Source organism: Macaca thibetana, chromosome 7 (assembly GCF_024542745.1).
Source record: "Macaca thibetana thibetana isolate TM-01 chromosome 7, ASM2454274v1, whole genome shotgun sequence".
Taxonomy (NCBI): domain Eukaryota; kingdom Metazoa; phylum Chordata; class Mammalia; order Primates; family Cercopithecidae; genus Macaca; species Macaca thibetana.
The window spans coordinates 112,185,361-112,210,749 of record NC_065584.1 but is presented as its reverse complement, the minus strand read 5'-3'; the positions used below and the strand labels follow the sequence as shown (position 1 = coordinate 112,210,749).

The following is a 25,389-nucleotide window of genomic DNA, read 5'->3' as shown; positions in this document are numbered from 1 at the left end:
CTTAGCCGCATGCCCATGTCATATCCTGTATGTTATGAGGATTTGTGTGTTGCCTGATCAGGCAGTCTTCTGCTCCAAGCTGGGGCTGTCAGGCAAGGAGTCTCTGGGTTATTCCAAACCTGATTTAGGTCAGTGTCTTCCTCTTTCGGGGTTTGTGGTCCCAAGGCTTTTGTGAGTGCCATTGCAGGTGTTGAAGCAATGATGTTGAGAGGTATGCTCAACGTCAGTGCTCTGTAGCAGGGTGGTGCACCCCGAGGGCCTCCAGCCCCGAGATGAGCATCCCCGTGTCCATGCATTTCTGCGTCCGTGAACAGGGGAGGCCAGAGACAGGCAAATAGCAGATGTATCACGGGGCACTGGATAACATGGTCCTGTGACCTGTGCACCTGTCTGCCTTTCTGAAGCACGCCTGTGTTTCCTCTGCACTTCGCAGGTGGCGTTGGCATAAAAGGCGGGCTTGTATCATGAGGAATGATTGTCATCTCGTATGATCCTTGGAGATGGCAGGAAGCACCTGGACACACATGGTGTGGACTCCTTCAGAGGCTGTTGAAACCTTCCTTAATGTGAGTGATTCCGTCCCAAAGCACTCTGAGTTTCTTCATTTGCAGGGATGAAACCTGTGCTTGGATCGATGATGACTTCCATATATACATTCCTTGGAAAGCTGAACAAAATGAGTGAAAACTCTATACCGTCATCCTCGTCGAACTGAGGTCCAGCACATTACTCCAGCAGGGACTAGACAGACAGAGCCAACATCCGTTTGTTGACATGGGTTATACCAAGGGGTCTGTTCAGGCTTAGGATGGGGTCTTTTATGGGTGAATGGGGTCACAGGAGTGGTGGCTCTCACGCAGAGGAAATTTCTTGTTTGAAGGACTTCGTCAGTGAGGGTGGGTAACACATGCATTGTCTGTAGGACTAAGTGAATGTCCATGTGGCCTAGCAAGAGTTAGCTGGCAGCCTACTCTGGTTGCCAGTTTGGTCTTGAGTCCTTGCTCTGGGTTCTCAGGTCCCCTGGAAGAAACACATCTGTCTAGTTGGGAGGAGGTACAAGGCCACATCTTTGTCATTTGTTGGCAAACTTTGTCCTTGGTTGAGGACATTAGAGTTTTGGTCACCGGGCATAGCCTATGTGCCTGTGTGCCTGTGTTATATCCCATGTGATTTGGGGACATGTATTTCGCACGAACAGGTGAGCTCCTGCTCCAAGCTGGTTCTGATACCCAAGGGGCCTCTGACTTCTCCTCAACCCGATAGAGGTTAAAGCCTTCCTCCTTAGGGGTTCATGGTCCCAAAGCTTTTGTGAGTGGCATGGCTGGTATTGAAGCAGTGATGTTGAGAGGTATGGTCAATGTCAGTGCTCTTTAGCAGCATGGTGCACTGCAGGGGCCTCCAGCCCCGAGATGAGCATCCCCACATCCGTGCATTTTGCGTCCATGAACAAGGGAGGCCACATAAAGGCAGATAGCAGATAGCAGATGTATCCCAGGACACTGGATAACATGGCCCTGTGACCTGTGCACCTGTCTGCCTTTCTGAAGCACGCCTGTGTTTCCTCTGTACTTCGCAGGTGGTGTTGGTGTCAAGGCAGGCTTGTATCATGAGGAATGATTGTCACCTCGTATGATCCTTGGAGATGGCAGGAAGCCCCTGGACACACATGATGTGGACTCCTTCAGAGGCTGTTGAAACCTTCCTTAATGTGAGTGATTCCGTCCCAAAGCACTCTGAGTTTCTTCATTTGCAGGGATGAAACCTGTGCTTGGATCGATGATGACTTCCATATATACATTCCTTGGAAAGCTGAACAAAATGAGTGAAAACTCTATACCGTCATCCTCGTCGAACTGAGGTCCAGCACATTACTCCAGCAGGGACTAGACAGACAGGGCCAACATCCGTTTGTTGACATGGGTTATACCAAGGGGTCTGTTCAGGCTTAGGATGGGGTCTTTTATGGGTGAATGGGGTCACAGGAGTGGTGGCTCTCACACAGAGGAAATTTCTTGTTTGAAGGACTTTGAGGGTGGGTAACACATGCATTGTCTGTAGGACTAAGTGAATGTCCATGTGGCCTAGCAAGAGTTAGCTGGCAGCCTACTCTGGTTGCCAGTTTGGTCTTGAGTCCTTGCTCTGGGTTCTCAGGTCCCCTGGAAGAAACACATCTGTTTAGTTGGGAGGAGGTACAAGGCCACATCTTTGTCATTTGTTGGCTAACTTTGTCCTTGGTTGAGGACATTAGAGTTTTGGTCACCGGGCATAGCCTATGTGCCTGTGTGCCTGTGTTATATCCCATGTGATTTGGGGACATGTATTTCGCATGAACAGGTGAGCTCCTGCTCCAAGCTGGTTCTGATACCCAAGGGCCCTCTGGCTTCTCCTAAACCCGATAGATGTTAATGCCTTCCTCCTTAGGGGTTCATGGTCCCAAAGCTTTTGTGAGTGGCATGGCAGGCATTGAAGCAGTGATGTTGAGAGGTATGGTCAATGTCAGTGCTCTTTAGCAGCATGGTGCACTGCAGGGGCCTCCAGCCCCGAGATGAGCATCCCCACATCCGTGCATTTTGTGTCCATAAACAAGGGAGGCCAGAGAAAGGCAGATGGCAGGTAGCAGATGTACCCCAGGACACTGGATTACATGGCCCTGTGACCTGTGCACCTGTCTGCCTTTCTGAAGCACGCCTGTGTTTCCTCTGCACTTTGCAGGTGGTGTTGGCGTCAAGGCAGGCTCGTATCTTGAGGAATGATTGTCACATCATATGATCCTTGGAGATGGCAGGAAGCCTCTGGACACACATGATGTGGACTCTTTCAGAGGCTGTTGAAACCTTCCTTAATGTAAGTGATTCCATCCCAAAGCGCTCTGAGTTTCTTCATTTCCAGGGATTAAATCTGTGCTTGGATCGATGATGACTTCCATATATACATTCCTTGGAAAGCTGAACAAAATGAGTGAAAACTCTATACCGTCATCCTCGTCGAACTGAGGTCCAGCACATTACTCTAGCAGGAACTAGACAGACAGGGCGAACATCCATTTGTTGACATGGGTTATACCAAGGGTTCTGTTTGGCCTTAGTATGGGGTCTTTTATGGTTGAATGGGGTCACAGGAGAGTGGTGGCTCCCAGGCATAGGAAATTTCTTGTTTGAAGGACTTTGTCAGTGAGCGTGGGTAACACATGCATTGTCTGCAAGACTGGATGAACGTCCATGTGGCCTAGCAAGAGTTAGCTGGTAACCCGCCTCTGATTGCCAGTTTGTTCTTGAGTCCTTGTTCTGGGTTCTCAGGTCCCCTGGAAGAAACAGATCTGTCTAGTTGGGAGGAGGGTACAAGGCCACATCTTTGTCATTTGTTGGCTAACTTTGTCCTTGGTTGAGGACATTAGAGTTTTGGTCACCGGGCATAGGCTGTGTGCCTGTGTTATATCCCATGTGATTTGGGGACATGTATTTCGCATGAACAGGTGAGCTCCTGCTCCAAGCTGGTTCTGATACCCAAGGGCCCTCTGGCTTCTCCTAAACCCGATAGAGGTTAAAGCCTTCCTCCTTAGGGGTTCATGGTCCCAAAGCTTTTGTGAGTGGCATGACAAGCATTGAGGCAGTGATGTTGAGAGGTATGGTCAATGTCAGTGCTCTTTAGCAGCATGGTGCATTGCAGGGGCCTCCAGCCCCGAGATGAGCATCCCCACATCCGTGCATTTTGTGTCCATAAACAAGGGAGGCCAGAGAAAAATGGCAGATAGCAGATGTACCCCAGGACACTGGATTACATGGCCCTGTGACCTGTGCACCTGTCTGCCTTTCTGAAGCACGCCTGTGTTTCCTCTGCACTTTGCAGGTGGTGTTGGCGTCAAGGCAGGTTGTATCTTGAGGAATGATTGTCACATCATATGATCCTTGGAGATGGCAGGAAGCCCCTGGACACACATGATGTGGACTCCTTCAGAGGCTGTTGAAACCTTCCTTAATGTAAGTGATTCCATCCCAAAGCGCTCTGAGTTTCTTCATTTCCAGGGATTAAATCTGTGCTTGGATCGATGATGACTTCCATATATACATTCCTTGGAAAGCTGAACAAAATGAGTGAAAACTCTATACCGTCATCCTCGTCGAACTGAGGTCCAGCACGTTGCTGTTACAGGGGCTAGAGAGAGAGGGACAAATTTCATTTGATGATGCCCGTTGTACCAAGGGAGTCCATCCAGGGTTAGGATGGGGTCTCATTTGGGTAACAGAGATTGGCAGGGGAGTGGAGGCTAGGTACACAGGACATTCCTTGTCTGAAGGACTCTGTGAGGCCAGGGTACCACACATGCTGTCTGCAGGAGCAGGTGAATGTGCAGGTTGCCCAGGAAGTGTTAGCTTGCAGCCTGCCTCTGCATGGCAGTTTGTCCTTGGGTCCTGGCTCTGGGTTTCCATGGTCCTTGGAGGAAGACAGGTGATTGCACTTGAGAAAAGAGAGCATAGTGCCAGACTTTTATTGTTTTTCTGCTCATTTCATCCTTCACCGAGGACAGGGAAGTTGTGGTCAGCAGGCGTAGCATTCAGGCCGGTGTGCCCATGTTGTATCCCATGTGTTGTGAGCACATGCATGTGGCATGAACACGTAGGCTCCCACTCCAAGCTGAGTCTGATAGGCAGTGAGGCTCTGGCTTATCCTGATCCCGGTGTAGGTCAAAGCCTTCCCATTAGGATTGCATGGCCCCGAGGCTATTGTGAGGTGCATTGCAGGTGTGAAAGCAATGGTGTTGAGAGGGATGCTCAACATTAGTGCTCTTTAGCAGGATGATGCTATAAGGGCACCCTGGACCCAGACATGCATCCCCATGTACTTGCATTTCTGTGTCCGTAAAGAGTTGAAGCCAGAGACAGGCAGATTCCAGATGTATCGCAGGGGGCTGAATGACATGGCCCTTGTCACCTGTGTACCTGTCTGCCTTTCTGAAGCATGCTCGTGTTTCCTCTACACCTCCCAGGTAGCACTGGCATGGAAGGCAGGCCCGTGTTGGCGAGGGACAATTGTTATCTCATGTGAGCCGCGGAGATACCAGGAAGCCCCTGGACACAATGGCAAAGACTCCTTTGGAAGTTGTTGGATCCCTTCTGAATGTAAGCAGTTCTTTCCCAGCGCACTCTGATTTTCCTCATTTACAGGGACAAACACTGTGCGTGGATCGATGATGACTTCCATATATACATTCCTTGGAAAGCTGAACAAAATGAGTGAAAACTCTATACCGTCATCCTCGTCGAACTGAGGTCCAGCACGTTACTCCAATAGGGGCTAGACACAAAGGGCCAACATTCGTTTGTTGATATGGGTTGCACCAATGGGTCCATCCAGCCTTAGGATGGGGTCCCTTTGGGCAGTTGGAAGTCACAGAGAAGTAGGTGCTCCCATGCACAGGAAATGGCTTGTCTGAAGGACTTCTTTCTCCCTGGGCGGGATAACTAACGTACTGTCTGAAGGACTAGGTGAATGGCAGGTGGCATGGGAAGAGTTTGTGTGTAGCCTGCCTCTGGTGGCCAAGTTTGTTCTTGAGTCCAAGCTCTAGATTCCCAGAGGAAGACAGATCCTCTGGTTGTGGGGAGAGCACAAGGCTACACCATTCTCATTTGTTAGCTCATTTTGTCCTTGGCGGCGGACGTTGTATTTCCAGGCACTCAGCATAGCCTCTTAGCCGCATGCCCATGTCATATCCTGTATGTTATGAGGATTTGTGTGTTGCCTGATCAGGCAGTCTTCTGCTCCAAGCTGGGGCTGTCAGGCAAGGAGTCTCTGGGTTATTCCAAACCTGATTTAGGTCAGTGTCTTCCTCTTTCGGGGTTTGTGGTCCCAAGGCTTTTGTGAGTGCCATTGCAGGTGTTGAAGCAATGATGTTGAGAGGTATGCTCAACGTCAGTGCTCTGTAGCGGGGTGGTGCACCCCGAGGGCCTCCAGCCCCGAGATGAGCATCCCCGTGTCCATGCATTTCTGCGTCCGTGAACAGGGGAGGCCAGAGACAGGCAAATAGCAGATGTATCACGGGGCACTGGATAACATGGTCCTGTGACCTGTGCACCTGTCTGCCTTTCTGAAGCACGCCTGTGTTTCCTCTGCACTTCGCAGGTGGCGTTGGCATAAAAGGCGGGCTTGTATCATGAGGAATGATTGTCATCTCGTATGATCCTTGGAGATGGCAGGAAGCCCCTGGACACACATGGTGTGGACTCCTTCAGAGGCTGTTGAAACCTTCCTTAATGTGAGTGATTCCGTCCCAAAGCACTCTGAGTTTCTTCATTTGCAGGGATGAAACCTGTGCTTGGATCAATGATGACTTCCATATATACATTCCTTGGAAAGCTGAACAAAATGAGTGAAAACTCTATACCGTCATCCTCGTCGAACTGAGGTCCAGCACATTACTCCAGCAGGGACTAGACAGACAGGGCCAACATCCGTTTGTTGACATGGGTTATACCAAGGGGTCTGTTCAGGCTTAGGATGGGGTCTTTTATGGGTGAATGGGGTCACAGGAGTGGTGGCTCTCACGCAGAGGAAATTTCTTGTTTGAAGGACTTCATCAGTGAGGGTGGGTAACACATGCATTGTCTGTAGGACTAAGTGAATGTCCATGTGGCCTAGCAAGAGTTAGCTGGCAGCCTACTCTGGTTGCCAGTTTGGTCTTGAGTCCTTGCTCTGGGTTCTGAGGTCCCCTGGAAGAAACACATCTGTCTAGTTGGGAGGAGGTACAAGGCCACATCTTTGTCATTTGTTGGCTAACTTTGTCCTTGGTTGAGGACATTAGAGTTTCGGTCACCGGGCATAGCCTATGTGCCTGTGTGCCTGTGTTATATCCCATGTGATTTGGGGACATGTATTTCGCACGAACAGGTGAGCTCCTGCTCCAAGCTGGTTCTGATACCCAAGGGGCCTCTGACTTCTCCTCAACCCGATAGAGGTTAAAGCCTTCCTCCTTAGGGGTTCATGGTCCCAAAGCTTTTGTGAGTGGCATGGCTGGTATTGAAGCAGTGATGTTGAGAGGTATGGTCAATGTCAGTGCTCTTTAGCAGCATGGTGCACTGCAGGGGCCTCCAGCCCCGAGATGAGCATCCCCACATCCGTGCATTTTGCATCCATGAACAAGGGAGGCCACATAAAGGCAGATAGCAGATAGCAGATGTATCCCAGGACACTGGATAACATGGCCCTGTGACCTGTGCACCTGTCTGCCTTTCTGAAGCACGCCCGTGTTTCCTCTGCACTTTGCAGGTGGTGTTGGCGTCAAGGCAGGCTTGTATCTTGAGGAATAATTGTCACCTCGTATGATCCTTGGAGATGGCAGGAAGCCCCTGGACACACATGGTGTGGACTCTTTCAGAGGCTGTTGAAACCTTCCTTAATGTAAGTGATTCCATCCCAAAGCACTCTTGAGTTTCTTCATTTGTAGGGATGAAACCTGTGCTTGGATCGATGATGACTTCCATATATACATTCCTTGGAAAGCTGAACAAAATGAGTGAAAACTCTATACCGTCATCCTCGTCGAACTGAGGTCCAGCACATTACTCCAACAGGGACTAGACAGAGAGGGCCAAAAAACATCCATTTTTTGATAAGGGTTATACCAAGGGGTCTGTTTAGCCTTAACGTGGGGTCTTTTATGGTTGAATGGGGTCACAGGAGAGTGGTGGCTCCCATGCACAGGAAATTTCTTGTTTGAAGGACTTCGTCAGTGAGGGTGGGTAACACATGTATTGTCTGTAGGACTAAGTGAATGTCCATGTGGCCTAGCAAGAGTTAGCTGGTAGCCCACCTCTGGTTGCCAATTTGTTCTTGAGTCCTTGTTCTGAGTTCTCAGGTCCCCTGAAAGAAGACAATCTGTCTGGTTGGGAGGAGGATACAAGGCCGCATCTTTGTCATTTGTTGGCTAACTTTGTCCTTTGTTGAGGACATTAGAGTTTTGGTCACCAGGCATAGCCTCTGTGCCCATGTTGTATCCTGTGTCTTTGGGGGACATGTACATTGCATGAACAAGTGAGCTCCCGCTCGTTGGTTCTGATACTCGAGGAGCCTCTGGCTTATCTTAAACCCAATATAGATATAGGTGAAAGCCTTTCTCGTTAAGGGTCGAGGGCCCCAAGGCTTTGTGAGCATCATTGTAGGTATTGAAGCAACGATATTGAGAAGGATGCTAAATATGCTCTTTAGTGGGATGATGTACTCTGAAGGCACCTGACCCCCAGACGAGCATCCCTGTGTCCATGCATTTCTGTGTTTATGAACAGGTGAGGCCAGAGACAGGCGGACAGCAAATGTATCGCAGCGGGCTGGATGACATGGCCCTTGGAACCTGTGCACATGCCTGCCTTTCTGATGCATGTCCGTGTTTTCTCTGCACCTCCCCAGTGGTGTTCGTGTAAGAAGCAGGCTCATGTTAGCAAGGAATGATTGTCATCTCATGTGATCCTGCGAGATGGCAGAAGTCTGGGGCCACATGGAGTGTGGGCTCCTTCGGAGGCTGATGGAACCCTCCTGAATGTAAGTGATTCCTTCCTAAAGCGTGCTGATTTTCCTCATTTGCAGAGGCAAAGACTGGATCGATGATGACTTCCATATACACATTCCTTGGAAAGCTGAACAAAATGAGTGAAAACTCTATACCGTCATCCTCGTCGAACTGAGGTCCAGCACACTGCTCCATCAGGGGCTAGAGAGAGGGACAACATCCATTTGTTGAGACGGGCTGTGTCAACACTTGGGATGGGGTCGTCTTTGGGTGAAGTGGAGTAGCTGGGCATTTTGGACTTCCGTGGCTGAGAGACAGCTTGGTTGAAGCGCTTCCCTCTGTGCGGCTGTGTGTGTCCTTGATTCATACCCCTTGGCTCCTGCCCTCCCCCGAGGAAGACAGTGGCTTCTGCATGGGCAGACAGCACAGTGTTGTTCCCGGGCACTTCTTCGGTTCACTTTCATCCTCATTTGGAGACGTAGGAGTTCCCATGGTGTTTGGGTAGCAGTGGGGGCAGGCAGTCCTCAGGAGGATGGCGATAATGATTTGCTTTCTGCGGAGGAGCCCAGAGCGGGTATCCATGTTGAACTTGTATGTCCCTAGGAGGAAGCCAGTCCCATCGCCCCTGAAGGGTCTTGGCAGTGGGAAGGGGAGAGGCCTGCATGTGCATTTACTGGACAGCATTCCATGTAGGTCGTGGAGCGATGGCTGTGGGCCTCTTTCAGACATTGTAGGGCACCCACGTTTCGTTTCATGATGACCTCAGGGTGCTGGGACAGGAATGTGATGGCAGGTCCACGTGCTTCTGCAACTCCTCAGACTGACTTGGTCTGTGTTCAGGACCCTGTGTGAGATGCTTGTCTCCCTTAGGCATTTGAGCTTATATTGGCCCAGGGTTTCTACCCATCCTAGGTTGTGCATACTTTGCCTCTGAACCGCTCAGGCACCTCAGTGCAGTCAGCGTGCCTGATTGTAAGAGTGTGACTTCCCGCATCCTGGAGATCTCTACTCCTTGGTGGTCCAGGAATGTCTCTGTGCTTAATTACCGTAGTGGCTCGTGATGTTAGGTTATTTTCTAATTTCTCCTCATGCTTCCCAGCAGTCTTCTTTGTGAAATAGTCATCTTGTTGTAGGACAGGGCTAGTGTCCACAGGCAGTGATGCATAGGTTTTAGACTGTGCGGCCATGTTCATAGGAAAGTGCCTTAAAATGTGTGATGTTCTCAGCCACAGTGCCTTAGAAGCCCTGTGGGAGTCAGTGTGTCTGGTGCTCCTCTGGATCCCTGAGCTGCACCTGTGAGGAAGACGCTGAGGTAGAGGTTAAGTTGTTATTGAACGTTTTTCTCAATCTGAAAAGTGTTGAAGTAGCCCAGGGTGAAAAGTCTTCAAGACCGAAGGAAAATTGCCTTTTGTACTGGAAGAGTTTTTCCCCGAAACTCTCCTCATTTAAGTAGCCCTGTGGCCTTTGTCTTCTCTGATGACCAAGAGGAGGGCTTTTGAGTCAGTGGTGGCAAATGAGTGGTTTTGAGTGAGTTCTTACACTTAGGGCTCTGTAGCTTGATAGTGCCTTCAAAATCAACACATGCCTGATATCTTCGTTCCTGGGTAGACCCATACACCCATCCCAAAAGGGCAGTAGCCTGTGGGAAGTACATATGGGATACACCACAGTGAATTGAATGGCCTGGCCCTTTTGACATGTGTGCCTGCCTGCCGTTCTGAAGAACACCTGTTTTTCCTCTGCACTTCCCAGGAGTTGTGGCAATGGAAGTAAGGCCAGTGGCTACGAGGGACAGTCTTCATCTTGGAAGATCCATCGAGATGGCAGGGAGCCCCTTGACAAGTGGAATCTGGTCTCCTTTGGTGCTGGTGGATCCCACAGGTTGGTAAATGTCCATTTTCCAAAAGCCCCTGATGTTCCTTCTTTGTAGGGATAAAGACTGTGCATGGATCGATGATGACCTCAATACATGCATTCCTTGGAAAGCTGAACAAAATGAGTGAAAACTCTATACCGTCGTCCTCATCAAACTGAGGTCCCGCACATGGCTCCAGCTGGGGCTGGAGAGAAGGACAACTTCCATTTGTTGATGCAGGTAGCACTAAGCCATCCATCCAGGCTTAGGATGGGGTCCGCTTTGGATCACAGGGAGTCATGGGGCAGTAGGCGCTCCTGTGCCGAGGAGATTCGTTGTGTGAAGGCCTTCTCTCTGTGAGGCTGGGGCAGCATACACACTGTCTGCAGGACTAGGGGAATGTGCAGGTGGCACAGAAGAGTTAGCCGGTAACCCGCCACTGTGTGGCCAGGTTTGTCCTTGAGTGCTGGCTCTGGGTTCCCTTGTCCCCCAGAGGTAGATAGCTCCTTGTGGTTGGGAAGAGCCCAAGGCCACACCCTTGCTGTTCTTTGGCTCATTTTTCTCATGGCTGAGGACTTTTTAGTGCCCGTGGTGTTTTTGTAGCAGCAGCGGAAGTCAGTTGTGAAGAGGTTAGTGGTGCTTATTCTCTTTCTGGAGAATATCCTGTGGATTGGCTCCATGAGTGATTTGTATGTCCTCCGGAGAAACTGAAATCCCATGGCCAGCGATGGTTACTCCAGGTGGGGATGAGAAGGCGCCATGCATGTATTGACTTGGTACCCTAAGACGGGGATGGTCAGCCACGTTTGCGAGTGTGTACTGCACATCACAAATGCCATGTTGGCTTTGGGGTGCTGGGAGTAGAATATGATCTGATGTCTACATGGGAGGGCCTTTCCGCAGATGGCTTTTGTTTCCTGGCAGTCTTTGTTCCGTCCCCAGTCACATGTTTTTCTCCAGGGAACATTTTATTGGAGTATGTCGGGTCAATATCAGGAAAAAAAAAAAATGTTGTGGTTATCCCAGCATTAAGTGTGGTGATACAACAGCAGTGTGGATGGTAGCTCAAGTGAACCGCAGCAAAACCAAAATATATTGGTGTATGTAAGTGGCGCTGTTCTCTCCTACCTGTTAAGTCTGTCAGTCTCTTCTTTCTGCAATAATCTCAGTGATCCAGAAACTTTTTCAGAAGGTCTTTTTTTGATATTTCGTGTCCTTGTGGTTGTACTAGTACTCCCTGCAGTGCTAAGTCTGGGCCATTCTGCTATCCTAGTGCTACTGGAATTTCCACTGTTTTGGGGGCACTGTCTGGTCATTGTGGACACCTCTCTTGGGGCTCTTTAACAAGAAGTACGTTAGGGGTCAGGTTTGGGGCAGTGTTGACCTCCTGCCTAAGGTCAAAGGCAGTTTTCTTCCTAAATCTTATTGCAGGATTCACTGCCCAGGGGTTGTGTGACAAAATTAGGGTATCCCATGTGGACCTGTGTCCAATATCAAGGCAGTGTTGGATAATTTTCTGTATCTGCAAGGCTCCCATTGGACCCTTTATGTCCAGCAAACATTCACAGAAATTCACTGTGTACAAATTTCCCTTGTACACAGGGGCCCTCATTCCTGCCATGCAGAGCTTCCATGAAACCATCATTCAGGTTTTAAGTGCAAGGATTTCTCTCGAGAGTTTTAATTTGTTTCTTTAACACACCATTTTCTTTTCTATAAATTCTGCTTTCTAGCAGAAAACAGATTGTGGTTTGTAGCACAGATGAAATTATCATGTCATAGTCTACTTTTCTGCCCCATCTTGGATTAGTGAGCCTTTGAAATATGTTCCTTGATCACTGGCAATGGTTCTTGGAATACCAGACCTTAGTTACAAGCATTGCAGACCTACAAAGGTTTGTAGTTATTTTTAACTGTGTGAAGCAATGGATTTGTTTGTATCTTGTCACTCATGGCTATCAGCAAAATTTAGGTGTTACTAAACCGGACCACACCCACAAATTATAGTGCCTCTGTTTCCTTCCGTAGTAGCCTGTGGGAAGTAGGTACAGGATGCACCACAACAGAATGAATGGCATGGCCCTTGAGACCTGTGTACCTGCATGCCTTTCTCAAGCACACCTGTTTTGCCTCTCATTCCTAGGTGGTCTGACATGGAAGAAGGCCACAGGCTGCGATGGATGATCTTTGTCTTGGGGGATTCCTGGAGATGGTGGGGAGCCCCTGAGCACGTGCAGCACATGTGGCATGGGCTTCTTCAGAAGCTGGTGGACCCCTCAGGATGGTAAATGTCCATTTTCCAAAACCTTTTGATATTCCATCTTTGTAGGTACAAAGACTGTGCATGGATCAATGATGACCTTTATACATGCATTCCTTTGAAAGCTGAACAAAATGAGTGAAAACTCTATACCGTCATCCTCATTGAACTGAGGTCTGGCACATTGCTCCAACAGTGGGTAGATAGAGAGGGAACACTTCCATTTGTTGACGAAGGTTACATTGAGGGGTTTGTCCAGCCTTAGGATGGGGTCCCCTTTGGGCAAAGGGAGTCGCAGGGGAGTGCGGCCTCCTGTGCACAGGAGATTCCTTGTGTGAAGGATTCCTCTCTGTGAGGGCATGGAAGCACACATACTATATGCAGGAGCAGGTGAATGTGCCTGTGGCACAGGAAGAGTTAGCGGGTAGCCTGTCTCTGCATGGCCAGGTTTGACTTGTCCTAGCTCTGCATTCTCTCCTCCCTTAGAGGAAGTCGGTTTCTTCAGAAGACTTAAATTTGTGGAATTTAGTAGAATATTATCCACATAATGTTCCCAGTGAATGCTAGGCATATCACCCAAGATGGCCAGGCTTCTGGCCATAAACCATAGTAAGTAGTAGGGTGTGCATATATCCATTAGGGAGAACCTGAAAGGCCCTTTTTTGGCCCTCCAAGGTGAACACCTGCACAAGCAAGTGAAGCACGCCATCTGCCTGTATGAGCCCAGTGTGCCTGGCCTGGCCTGTGCTCCTCACCACGTCTCCTACTTCTGTTGCCCCTTCGCCTTGCCAGGTGGAGTCTGACTGATTTTTGCTACTGCTGCTGCCACAGGCCACCTGGAGCCCCAGCCAGTTTGAGGAAAGTGGCTCTGCCTGATTTTCCTTTTTCTTTTTTTTTTCCTCTTTTTTCTCCATTTCTGACTTCAACAGGTACTTGGAGTTGCTGCTTCTGCAGCCACAGAAGACTCCCCAGTTTGAAGGACTGTGGCTGTGGGCTCCCTAAGCATCTCTCTGCAGAGACCCTCCGTTTTCCATTTTACCCACCACGTCAATAACTAACACAGTGGCGGAGGAGTGCATGTCTATTCCTATTTGTCATTACTCTTCTAAGTTGCACAGCTATACTCGGCCACTGGTCAGAATAAGAGAAAAAGCAGTGAAACCAGGAGGATCCTACAAGAAATACTCCATTTCATTTTTGTTTGTGCATATACCTTTTCTGTTTAATTGTGGACTCCGATTTGATACGCTTCCAGTGCAGATACAGATTGCATATGTAAGAGAGTATGGAGTTGCATAGAAAGAAGACTTGTCATTTTCCTGTACTGTTGGTGTTCTAATATATCTTCGTGATTTTTTGCCTCTTCTGGCTTTAGAAGATACACCAACATGGTTTGCAACATAGCCTCTTCTTATTTTGGTAAGGGACCAAATGTGCATGTCAGTGATAGGTGTTACCTTGAATTTGGGTCAGTGCTTGTGTGATTATATTCAGTGATGTCATTTTGTCTCACACTCAAGTCACAAAATATTTAACCACTTATTTTTTTTTTTTATATCTGGAGGAATAATCCAAAAGATTGTGCTGTAAAGCTGGAACAGTTTCCAGTTATGCTAATTATTTGTATAATACTTAGTTGACTTTATCCGTGGTTTGTTGGCTTTTTTTCCTGTAGCTCGTCAAGGTTTTTCTATGAGTTCTGTTAAAGAGTCGGAAAATGGAGCCTAGAAGACATGCTTCAGTTTCCAGGATGGTTGTGTTTTCCAGAGAGGCATAGGTAAACCATTGGCACAGCCCTGCCTCCCACAGATAGTTCCGGGTGCAATGTTTCATATCTAGACTTGGACTTCTGTCCTACCATACTTCTTTGTGTGCAGGTATTTTGGGGGATAAAATTCTTGTTTTCACCTGTATAGATGTCTCGCATGTACTCTTGTGATGGTTTGATTTATCCATTGTGTTCACATTTCATTGAGCACGATATGGGATTTAATTTCCAATCTAAAGTCTGTGACTGCCGGCTGGGCGCAGTGACTCACGCCTGTAATCCCAGCACTTTGGGAGGCCGAGGTGGGCAGATCATGAGGTCAGGAGATCACGACCATCCTGGCCAACAGGGCAAAATCCCGTCTCTACTAAAAATACAAAATACAAAAATTAACCATGCATGGTGTTGTGCGCCTATAGTCCCAGTTACTTGGGAGACTGAGGCAAGAGAATCACCTGATCCTGGGATGCGGAGGCTGCAGCAGGTTAAGATCATGTCACTGCACTCCAACCTGGGCAACAGAGACTCTGTCTAAAAAAAAAAAAAAAAAAAAGAAGAATATTATAATTATTTTCAACCTCATGTCTCCGTGTCACACACAGATCTATGAAGCTGTGTTCTTTTTTTTTTCTGGAGTATTTTCTTTCTTGTCTAGATTAGCTAAATTTGATTGTTCTATTCTAAATTCACTTAATCACTACTCTATTATTTTTGAAATTTTCAGTTCTGTTTTTTCACTTGGTTCTTTTTTTTAAAAAAAAAAAAACTACTACTACCTCTCTGAGATTTCTACTTTTTTACTTTTTTCAATAAGCTTTATAATTATTTGCCAAAGCATTTTTACCATGACTGTTTTTAACTTCTTCAGATAAGCACAACATTTGGTTAATCTTGAGGCTGGATTAGTTAACTGTCTTTTCTCATCCTGCGTATGATTTTCCTTCTGATTGTGATTTTTCCAGTTCTTGTTAGATGGGTAATGTTTTAGTTTATCCTGCATTTTTTTTTCCTTTTTAAGTTAGGGGAATCTGAATCTATTCAAATGTTTTGTTTTAGCAGGCGTGTGCCCTGTTTAGGTTTAATTTGAATGTCCTGTCCTACATTTGTAGGCCATGTTTTCATAGGCAATCTTGCTATCAGAGCTGAGGGGGCGCTGTTCTGATCACTTAGTTTATCTGATGTTGCCGGTCCTCCAGCTCGTGCCTACTGGTACTTCCTGAGATGGCGAAGGGTTTTCTGTACTTCCAGATGCCGGGTATCTCTGTGTAGGGGGAGGAGACTCTGGACCACAGGAATGAAGGAGAGCATCCTAGGTCAGGCAACTCAGTCATACGGGATAACCTGGATCAACCAGCCAGTAGCTTCATGAAGTGTGGGAGGGGATTCTCCAGTGTAGGGAACACGGAAGCTACGCATGGGAGAAGGGCTACAGCGTGGGGATCCCCAGGCCATTTGAACGGTAAATGTCTGTGTTACACATCTTTGCTCACTTTTTCTCTATCCTTGTAGTTCATTGTGGAACCAGCACAGATTTCCATATGAAAGTTTTTTTTTTAACCTCAAAAAGTGACAGAATGGAGTGTATCATGGAAAAATCTGACATCAAAACCTCAAAATGTGATATTGGTAAGCATTTTGTCCTGAGAATACCAGCATTTCCTCTTAGGGGATCATGACACTGCAGTGACCATGTGACCCTGGCTGTGCTCATCAGCCTGGGCTGGTCATTGACTGTGATGCTGGTCTCCATGCCTCCAAAGGTGGCAGCTGTGTGCTCAGTGTCTGCCACATGTCTCAGGCTCAAGGTCCCTTTTATAAGTGTGCATGGATCGATGATGACTTAAAAATGGATCTCATCGGAATCTGAACAAAATGAGTGACCAAATCGCTTCTGTGCCACTTCTGTGAGCTGAGGTCCAGCACAGGGACCGTGCCAGACAAACACGAGGAGGGCCTTCAGTTTGGTCAGCACTGGTACCAAAACAGCCTGTGGAATTAGAAAACTAACCAGCTCATACACAGTAGAGGAAATTATTGGACAGTTACCTACCAATATGTGGTTGGGGGTAAGATGGAGACTCTTCTAGTGCTTGGCTGGTAGCATCTATACACTGCAGTAACCAGACACTGGGGAGCCAGCACAGGAGTTACAGGATTTACAGGAAATTATTGTGCAAACCCACAAGCCATTCGGACGTTTGTGTGAGCGCTCAGAATATTCTGGTTGATGATTTGTTGCTTGATGGCAAAGAGTTTTCAGCATTCAAAGACATCATGAGTTTTTACTTCTCATTTCCTTTTAAGTGAAATAATCGCATGGAAATTAAAGAATAATTATCTTATATGAAATATATGAAACTTATATGAAATATAAGATATTTGTATCATATAAGATATAAATACATGAAATCTTATCGTATATTTTCATTTGATTGCCAATCTAGTCACAAGGACTGAAACAGCTGTTTCTTTTTTGTTTTCCCATCAACCAAGCAAGCTGTTTAACACATGGTTCAGTGCTGGTTTCCACTACATGTTGCAGCAAACATTTTTAGAAGTGGTATTTCAAATTCTTGGATTTTCACATGGATTTCATTGTCTACTTTCATATGTCCTCCATGTGTGACCACTGTATTATTTAAAAGTTGTAATAAATGATTTTGAAGGGTATGTGCTGGAGGTTCTTTGGGATAAATGTTTTAGAAAACATTATTTCCATACAATTTCGATCAAAGACATGAGCATAATTGTTCTTGTTATACAGAAGGTCCAATGAGTGTCTAATGTGAATTCTTATAACTGCTTATAACACAATAGTTCATTAAGCAAATCTTGTTTCACGACTTTCCTAATTTCTCCTGTACTCTGTAGATTGGGTGAGATAGAATTCCATGGAATTTCATTGCCAAACCAGTGTAGTGCTAATTTTGACATTTGTACCAGCTGATGTAGCTGTGAAGAAGCACATCAATACCACTTCTAAGGTAACATTCAATTTTTAGTGAATTTATTTTTGTGAGTTATTTTTATTCTTTTAAGTACTCAAGAATTTAGGTTCACAAAGAATTGGTTAATACTAACAGTTTCAGACATTAATATTCTGATGAGCTGAGGCATCAGTCTCTTTTTTTTAAAGATTTTGTTCTTTTCTGTATTTCGAATAACATGAAATGTCCAACAGGAGTTATAAGTTAGTGTGTATTCCATATATGTTAATAGTGAAACATCCTGTCTTAGGCACGGCTAAAAATTGTCCATGTATGCTTCTCAGATTCATATACATACTCTCTTCCAACAGGACAGCATAGACCAAGAACTGGGTTTCATATGGATGAATTTATTCTTCCTTTGAGGCAAGACAAGAAGGAAAGAAAGTATTGGGACTAATGCCATCCTCAAGGGCCAGTGGGAACTCTAATATTGGTAAGCCTTTTGTCCTGAGAATACCAACATTTCCTCTTAGGGAATCGTAACACTCTGGTAACCATGAGACTCTGGCTATGCTAGTCCACCATGGGCTGGTCATTGACTGTGATCTTGGTCTCCATGATTGAATAGTGTGGGTCGGTGTGTCCCAGTGACCAGTGTGCTTAGTGTCTGCCACATATCTCAGACTCAAGGTCCCTTTTATAAATGTGCCTGGATCGATGATGACTATAAAAAAATGGATCTCATCGGAATCTGAACAAAATGAGTGACCAAATCATTTCTGTGCCACTTCTGTGAGCTGAGGTCCAGCACTGGGACCATGCCAGGCAAACATGAGGAGGGAGCGAGTTTACAGGGACTAGGGTATTGGAAAACTAACCTACCCATATATATTAGAGCAAATGAATTGTTCTCAGGTCTGTAAATATCCAACTGTGGTTTGACATAGCAAGTCTCTTTGTACTTGCTTGGCAGCATTTATGGAAACAGTTGGTAGACCCTGGGGAACCAGGACATAGTGAGACTCAAGGGACGTTATTGCACCTACCCTTGAGCCATTCACACATTTGTCTGAGCTCGCAGAATTTTCTGGTTGATGATCAGTCTCTTGAGGGTAATGAGAGGGTCAACATCCAAATCCAAAGATAATGAGATTTTACTTTTTTTTGAGATGGAGTCTCATTCCGTTGCCCAGGCTAGAGTACAGTGGCACAGTCTCGGCTCACTGCAACCTCTGCCTCCTGGGTTCACGAGATTCTCCTGCCTCAGCTTCCCGAGTAGCTGGGATTACAAGTGCCCGCCACCACTCCTGCCTAATTTTTGTATTTGTAGTAGAGATGGAGTTTCACCATATTGGCCAGGCTGGTCTCGAACTCCCGACCTCGGGTGATCCACCCACCACAGCCTCCCGAAGTGTTGGGATTACAGGCGTGAACTACCATGCCCGACCTTACTTTTTATTTTCAATTAAGTGAAACAATTACGTGGAAATTAAAATTAAAAAATGGTACTCTAAGTAGACTATTCTAGTGTATATTAATGTTCTTGCCAATTCAGCCCCTAGGATTGTATCACTTGTTTTTTTGATTTTGGTTTTTCTTATGAAAAAGCAAACCATTGTTTTTATTTGAGTGCTGGATTCAACTATATACTGCCTCAAATAAACTTAGATTATATTTCAAATTCTTTTTTACATAGATTTCATTGGCTATATTCATATATCCTCAAAGGTTTCCATTGTGTTTGAAGAGATATCCTAATTGTAATAAATGCTTTTGATTGGGGATGCCAGGGGAACTTTGAGACTAATGTCTCAGATTTTTTAAAAAAAAGTTTATATTTTATAGTGATCAAGGATGTAAGAATAATTTTGTCATTCATTGGATAGTCCAGTGAGTGTCTAGTGTGGATTCTTATATTCCCTTGTAACTAAATATTCCATTTGGCAAATTTTGTTTCATAACTTCCCTAATTTCCTCTACACTTTGTAGATTGGGTGAGATACAATTCCATGGAATTTTACCACTGAACCAGTGAAGGGCTAATTTTGTCATTTGTACCAGTTAACTAATTTGGGAGGAAACAGAACAACACACTCCTGAGGTAGTATCCAATTTTTAGTAAATTTATTTTTATTATTTTTAAAACTGGCAGTGATTTGGTTTTGTGAACAATAGGTTAATACAGTGTTAGGAATTATTAATCTGATGCGCTATCTGAAGCGTCAGTTTTCCTTAAGATTTTTTTCTTCTCTGTACTTTGGATAACATTTAAAACATTTCCAAGAGTTACAAATTAGTATGTTTTCTATGCTGATTAATAATGAAACCTTTTGTCTATACAAATTTTAAAAAATGGATGCGTGTGTGTGTGTGTGTGTGTGTGTGTGTGTGTGTGTGTGTGTGTATATAATCTCTTCTCACAAGATGATGCAGACCAAAACTGCATTTTACATTTTATATGGCCAAGTTTATTGTTTCCTTGTGTCGTAATATGATGGAAAGTAATGGGAATAATTCTGCTTCCTGTCCTTAGGGACCAGTAGGAATTTTCCCATGGTAAACATTTTGTCCTTAAAATACTGACATCCTGTTAAGAGATCATGACACTCCAATGACCATGGGACCCTGGCTATGCTAGTCCTCCAGGGGGCTGACCATTGACAGTGATGCTGGTCTCCATGATTAAATAGTGTGGGTCAGCATGTCCCAGGGTGACAGAAAGCTGTGTGATCAGTATCTGTCACATATCTCAGACTCAAAGTTCCTTTTTAAAATGTGCCTGGATCGATGATGACTTAAAGATTGATCTAATTTAAATCTGAACAAAATGAGTGACCAAAACACTTCTGTACCACTTCTGTGAGCTGAGGTCCAGCACAGAGACCACTCCAGTCAAACATGTTGCCTGGAATTGCAACTAGTTGGTCAGTTAGAAGTAACCACAGGGACTGGGGTATTTGAAAACCACTTGAGTGCCTTTATTGGAGGAAATGAATTTTACATTTGTGTATAAAAATTCAATTGTAGGGTAAAATGGAAACTCTGAGAGTTTGGTTGGCGGCATCTATATACCATAGAAACAGAGCCTGGGAAGCAGAACAGTGAGACCCAAGAGAAATGTTCCTGCCTGTACTTGGTCTGTTCCCACATTTGCCTGAACTACTGATTGACCTTTTGAGGGTGATGAGATGGTCAGAATCCAAGGATATTATGAGTTTTTACTTCTTATTTATTTATTTATTTGTTTGTTTATTTATTATTTGGGGTACATGTGCAGAACATGCAGTTCTGTTACATTGGTATACATGTGCCATGGTGGTTTGCTACACCCATCAACCTATCATCTACATTAGGTATTTCTCCTAGTGCTGTCCCTCCCATAGCCCCTGACCCACTGACAGGCCCTGGTGTGTGATGTTCCCCTCCCTGTGTCCATGTGTTCTCATTGTTCAACTCCCACTTATGAGTGAGAACATGTGGTGTTTGGTTTTCTGTTCTCATGTTTGCTGTAATGATGGTTTCAGCTTCATCCATGTCCCTGCAAAGGACACGAACTCATCCTTTTTTATGGCTGCATAGTATTCCATGGTGTATATGTGTCCCATTTTCTTTATCTAGTCTATCATTGATGGACATTTGGGTTGGTTCCAAGTCTTTGCTATTGTTAATAGTGCCGCAATAAACATATTTGTGCATGTGTCTTTATAGTAGCATGATTTATAATCCTTTAGGTATATACTTAGTAATGGGATTGCTGAATCAAATGGTATTTCCACTTCTAGATCCTAGAGGAATCACCACACTGTCTTCCACAATGGTTGAACTAATTTACACTACCAACAACACTGTAAAAGTGTTCCTGTTTCTCCACATCCTCTCCAGCATTTGTTGTTTCGTGACTTTTTTAATGGTCACCATTATAACTGGCATGAGATGGTGTCTCACTGTGGTTTTGATTCGCATTTCTTTAATGACCAGTGATGATGAGCCTTTTTTCATGTTTGTTGGCTGCATAAATGTCTTTTGTTTTACTTCTCATTTTCTTAAAGTGAAGCAATTTCATGTGGTATCTTCCAAGTGTATTTTAATCAGTTGCCAACCCAGCTGCTAAGATTGAACCAGTTGTTTTGTTTTTCTCTTTTTTTTCCTATTAATTTAGCAAACAATTTCATATATAGTTTGCTATCCTTCTCCATGGGGCCTGCATCTTCAGATTCAACTAACCATGGATTGAAAATATTTGACAAAAAATTGTATGGTTTCATCTGTACTGAAGATGTACAGTCTTTTTCTTTCTTTCTTTCTTTTTTTTTTTTTTTTTGAGACAGAGTGTTACTCTATCGCCCAGGCTGGAGTGTAGTGGCATGATCTCAGCTCACTACAACCTCTGCCCCCTGGGTTCAAGCGATTCTTCTACCTCAGCCTCCCAAATAGCTGAGATTACCGGCACCCACCACCATGCCCGGCTAATTTTTGTGTTTTTAGTAGAGATGGGGTTTCATTTTGTTGGCCGGGCTGGTGTCAAACTCCTGACTTCAAGTGATCTGCCTGCCTCGGTCTCCCAAAGTGCTGGGATTACAAGCATGAGCCACTGTGCCCAGCCAAGTGCAGTGTTTTTCTTTGGTCATTTTTCCCTAAAAAACACAGTGTAACAGCTATTTACATAGTATTTACGTTGTATTCGGTATCATGAGTAATCTAGAAATGATTTCCTGCATATCAGGATGTACATAGGTTCTCTGACAATAGTGCACACTGTGTTCGCTGTGTTTAAAGAAATGTGCTAGCTATAGAATAAATAAATTTGAAGTCAGTGTGCTGAGAAAGCACTGACATGGATAGAAAATATTCTATCTGTATAGAATAGACAGAATAGAATAGAATAGAAAAAGTTCTATCTGTATCAGTCTGATCAAAGAAGTGAGTATAGTCTTGTCATACATACAGTCTAATGAATGTCTAAAGTTAATTCTTATAACTGCTTGTAACAATATTTCATTTGGCAAGTGTTGTTTCACAACTTTCCTAACTGCCCCTGTACTTTGTAGATTGGTTGTCACAGAATTCCGTGGACTTTAACCAGTGATGCGCTGATTTTGTCATTTGTACCAGCTAACTCATCTGGGAGGCAACAAAACAATATTCTCCTGAGGTAACATCCAACTTTTAGTAAATTTATTTTTGTGGTTTGTGTTTTTTTAAGTAATTGAGAATTTCATTAGATGTACAAGGAGTCACTTAATACAAATAGTATTAGGCATTCAGTATTCTTATGAGATATCTGAGCCTTCAGTTTCTTTTAACATTTTACATTTTCTTCAACTTTAAATAACATCAGAAACATCCTATAAGTGTAATAAAATTCTGATACTTTACATATAGTTACATAGTAAAGCCTCCTGTCTTATTTGAAAAATGAACATGTATACTTCTCATTCCCATGTATATAATCTCTTCCCACAGAATGAAGTGGACCAAGAACTGGGCTTCATACGGATGAATTTATGTTTTTCTCCATGTGGAGACGTGAAGGAAAAGTATAGGAAATAATTCTGCCTCCCACCCACAAGTCCCCATGGGAATTTCTCACATGTTAAAAAGCATTTTGTCCTGAAAATAACAACATTTTTTCTTAGGGAATCAGGACACTCCAATGACGGTGAGACTCTGGCTATGCCAGTCAGCCATGGGCTGGTCATTGACTGTGATGCTGGTCTCCATGATTGAATAGTGTGGGTCATTGGTGACAGCTGTGTGCTCAGTGTCTGCCACGTATCTCAGGTTCAAAGTCCCTTTTATAAATGTGACTGGATCATGATGACTTAAAAATGGATCTCGGAATCTGAGCAAAACGAGTGACCAAACCACTTCTGTGCACTGAGGTCCAGCACAGGGACCATGCCAGGCAAACACGTGGAGAGAGTTCAGTTTGGTCAGCAGCTGGTACCAAAATGGCCCATGGTATTGGAAAACAAACCCACTCACATAGGTTACAGCACATGAATTGTACAGAGGTCTGTATGTGTTTGTATGTATTTATATATGTTTGTGTACATATATCTTTGGGGATTATATGGCATTTCTTTCAGTGTTTGGCTGGCAGTGTCCATACTCTCATAGTAAACAGAACTACTCAAGAGTAGAGGGAACGATGGGAAACAGTTTTGCATACCCTAGAGTCTTTTACACATTTTTTTAGGTGCTATAATCTTGTGTGTGAGGTCAGTCTCTCAGGTTCATTAGGTGGACAGTGCAAAAGGTATTATGAGTTTATATATTATTTATTAAGTAAAGGAAATATTTGGAAATTGAAGAGTAGCTTTTATCTATTAAATAAAAGAATATATGGAAATTGAATGGCACTTTCTATTTGTGGAAAGTCTTAACATTTTAATTTCCTTATTTTAAATTACTAACATTTAATTTCCTTATTGACCTTATCACAAAAATTGGAATTTAAATTTTGCCTGTCACTCAAAGAGAAGCTTTTTAGACATTTGATTGAGGGATTCTAGTAGATGCTATAGTAAACATTTCTAATTGTAAAATGATTAAATTTTCAATTCATGGAGTTTTATGTGGATTTCATTGCCTGATATTCATTTTTTTTATTGGTGAGTTTCATAGATGTTTAAAGGGAGATCCTAGTTTTATTGTGTGATGCTAACGGAGGCCTTTGGTCATAGAAAACTGACTTTAGTACTACCCATTTCCAGGGAGTGAGCATAATCTTTATTCTCGTACCATGTGGGCAAGTGAAGATCTATGGTTTATTTCCTATAACCCGTCATTAGTAATTACGAAAGTAAGAAAGTTGACAAATGAAACTCTTTTAATTATGAGGGTTTCATTTGTCAACTTCTTTACTTCCTCATTGTGCTTCGCATATTGGAGGTAATACTGGAATTGCATGGAATTCCTACTGCTGCTCCACTAACCTGCTAATTTTGTCACATGTACCAGATTCCTTGTCTAGCAATGAAAACAATACACTTCAGAGGTAATACTGCAATTTTTTGTAAGTGCATTTGTCCTGGATGAGTTCTATTATTTTATTTTCGCAAGTAAGATTAGAATTGGTTTTTCAAGCAGTCTGTTAATCCACATGGTGTGAGGCCCTAATAATCTGGTTAGTCATCTGAGGTTTCTGTGTCCTTTGTCCAGTATTTTTATACTTCCTCTGTTTTCAGATAACATTAGAATACCCTACTAGGGAAATAATTTAGTATATTTTATGTACTTGTGCATAGTAAACCTGTTGTATATGTACACTATTTGCATGGTTGGCAAATGTACATTTGCACTTTTTATTTTTCTATAATTTTTTTTCTATTTTCAAAGGTTAATGTGGACGAACTAGATTTCATGTAAAAGAGTTTATTCCTTCTACTTGAGGTGTGACTTGAAGGAAAGTAATGGAAATAATTCTGCCCTCCCATTCTCAAGGGCCGGGGGAATTCTAATCTTGGTAAGCATTTTGTCCTGAAAGCACAGACATTGTTCTTCGGGAGTCATGACACTCCCATGACAGTGAGACCCTGGCTGTTCTGGTCTGCCATGAGGCTGGTCACTGGCTGTGATGCTGGTCTCTGTAATAGAATAACGTGAGTTGGCAAGTTCCCAGGTGACAGAAAGATGTGTGTTCAGTGTCTGCCACATATCTCAGACTCAAGGTCCCTTTTATAAATGTGCCTTGATCAATGATGACTTTAAAAAAATGGAAACCTTGGAAATCTGAACCAAACGAGTGACCAAGACACTTCTGTGAGCTGAGGTCCAGCACAGGGACCATACCAGGCAAACACATGGAGGGCGTTCAGTTCGGTCAGCAACTGCTACCAAGACTAACCCATCCGCATATGTTAGAGCAGATAGATGAATTGTACAGAGGCCTGTATATCTTTGGGGATTACATGACAATGATTTAAGTGCATGGCTGGCAGCATTCAAACCCCTAGTAATCAGGCTGGGTGGCACCAGTGTCCGAGGAGTGAGCATTGTAGAACTAGCTGTGCCAGCGCTTGAGTTATTCACACTATTTGCATAGATGCCACAGCATTCTTAATGAGGATCAGCATG

The 25,389-nt window shown here is 44.4% G+C and overlaps 1 long non-coding RNA gene, 13 other non-coding genes and 1 pseudogene across 63 annotated transcripts in view; all 15 read left to right on the top strand.

The window, feature by feature from the left end:
• LOC126958881 (uncharacterized) overlaps positions 1–25,389 on the top strand; it is a 90,090-nt gene that overhangs the window by 48,875 nt on the left and 15,826 nt on the right. For 20 of the 50 annotated variants that reach the window (XR_007727362.1, XR_007727361.1, XR_007727354.1 and 17 more), the window contains 13 exons: positions 434–566; positions 1,577–1,708; positions 4,985–5,117; positions 6,118–6,250; positions 7,261–7,392; positions 8,398–8,529; positions 10,250–10,378; positions 12,496–16,006; positions 17,252–17,364; positions 17,679–17,803; positions 19,300–19,411; positions 22,359–22,462; positions 22,774–24,778. This is a non-coding gene — a long non-coding RNA (uncharacterized LOC126958881). Of the gene's footprint in view, positions 1–433; positions 567–1,576; positions 1,709–2,712; positions 2,845–4,984; positions 5,118–6,117; positions 6,251–7,260; positions 7,393–8,276; positions 8,530–8,574; positions 8,674–10,249; positions 10,379–12,495; positions 16,007–17,251; positions 17,365–17,678; positions 17,804–19,299; positions 19,412–20,337; positions 20,502–22,358; positions 22,463–22,773; positions 24,779–25,389 lie in introns of all 50 variants that reach the window. The other 30 variants (XR_007727392.1, XR_007727387.1, XR_007727372.1 and 27 more) reach the window with 28 other exon arrangements.
• Positions 629–720, top strand: LOC126960325 (small nucleolar RNA SNORD116). Its single transcript, XR_007727888.1, has one exon. It is a non-coding gene; the product is annotated as a small nucleolar RNA SNORD116 (small nucleolar RNA).
• Positions 1,771–1,862, top strand: LOC126960324 (small nucleolar RNA SNORD116). Its single transcript, XR_007727887.1, has one exon. It is a non-coding gene; the product is annotated as a small nucleolar RNA SNORD116 (small nucleolar RNA).
• LOC126960323 (small nucleolar RNA SNORD116) lies at positions 2,907–2,998 on the top strand. Its single transcript, XR_007727886.1, has one exon. It is a non-coding gene; the product is annotated as a small nucleolar RNA SNORD116 (small nucleolar RNA).
• LOC126960322 (small nucleolar RNA SNORD116) lies at positions 4,040–4,131 on the top strand. Its single transcript, XR_007727885.1, has one exon. It is a non-coding gene; the product is annotated as a small nucleolar RNA SNORD116 (small nucleolar RNA).
• On the top strand, positions 5,180–5,271 carry LOC126960321 (small nucleolar RNA SNORD116). Its single transcript, XR_007727884.1, has one exon. It is a non-coding gene; the product is annotated as a small nucleolar RNA SNORD116 (small nucleolar RNA).
• Positions 6,313–6,404, top strand: LOC126960333 (small nucleolar RNA SNORD116). The gene has a single exon (XR_007727895.1). It is a non-coding gene; the product is annotated as a small nucleolar RNA SNORD116 (small nucleolar RNA).
• LOC126960320 (small nucleolar RNA SNORD116) lies at positions 7,456–7,547 on the top strand. Its single transcript, XR_007727883.1, has one exon. It is a non-coding gene; the product is annotated as a small nucleolar RNA SNORD116 (small nucleolar RNA).
• LOC126960331 (small nucleolar RNA SNORD116) lies at positions 8,586–8,677 on the top strand. Its single transcript, XR_007727893.1, has one exon. It is a non-coding gene; the product is annotated as a small nucleolar RNA SNORD116 (small nucleolar RNA).
• Positions 10,445–10,536, top strand: LOC126960336 (small nucleolar RNA SNORD116). Its single transcript, XR_007727898.1, has one exon. It is a non-coding gene; the product is annotated as a small nucleolar RNA SNORD116 (small nucleolar RNA).
• On the top strand, positions 12,699–12,790 carry LOC126960339 (small nucleolar RNA SNORD116). The gene has a single exon (XR_007727901.1). It is a non-coding gene; the product is annotated as a small nucleolar RNA SNORD116 (small nucleolar RNA).
• LOC126960354 (small nucleolar RNA SNORD116) lies at positions 16,207–16,298 on the top strand. The gene has a single exon (XR_007727916.1). It is a non-coding gene; the product is annotated as a small nucleolar RNA SNORD116 (small nucleolar RNA).
• On the top strand, positions 18,022–18,116 carry LOC126960353 (small nucleolar RNA SNORD116). The gene has a single exon (XR_007727915.1). It is a non-coding gene; the product is annotated as a small nucleolar RNA SNORD116 (small nucleolar RNA).
• Positions 20,092–20,183, top strand: LOC126960355 (small nucleolar RNA SNORD116). The gene has a single exon (XR_007727917.1). It is a non-coding gene; the product is annotated as a small nucleolar RNA SNORD116 (small nucleolar RNA).
• LOC126960356 (uncharacterized) lies at positions 25,005–25,088 on the top strand (annotated as a pseudogene).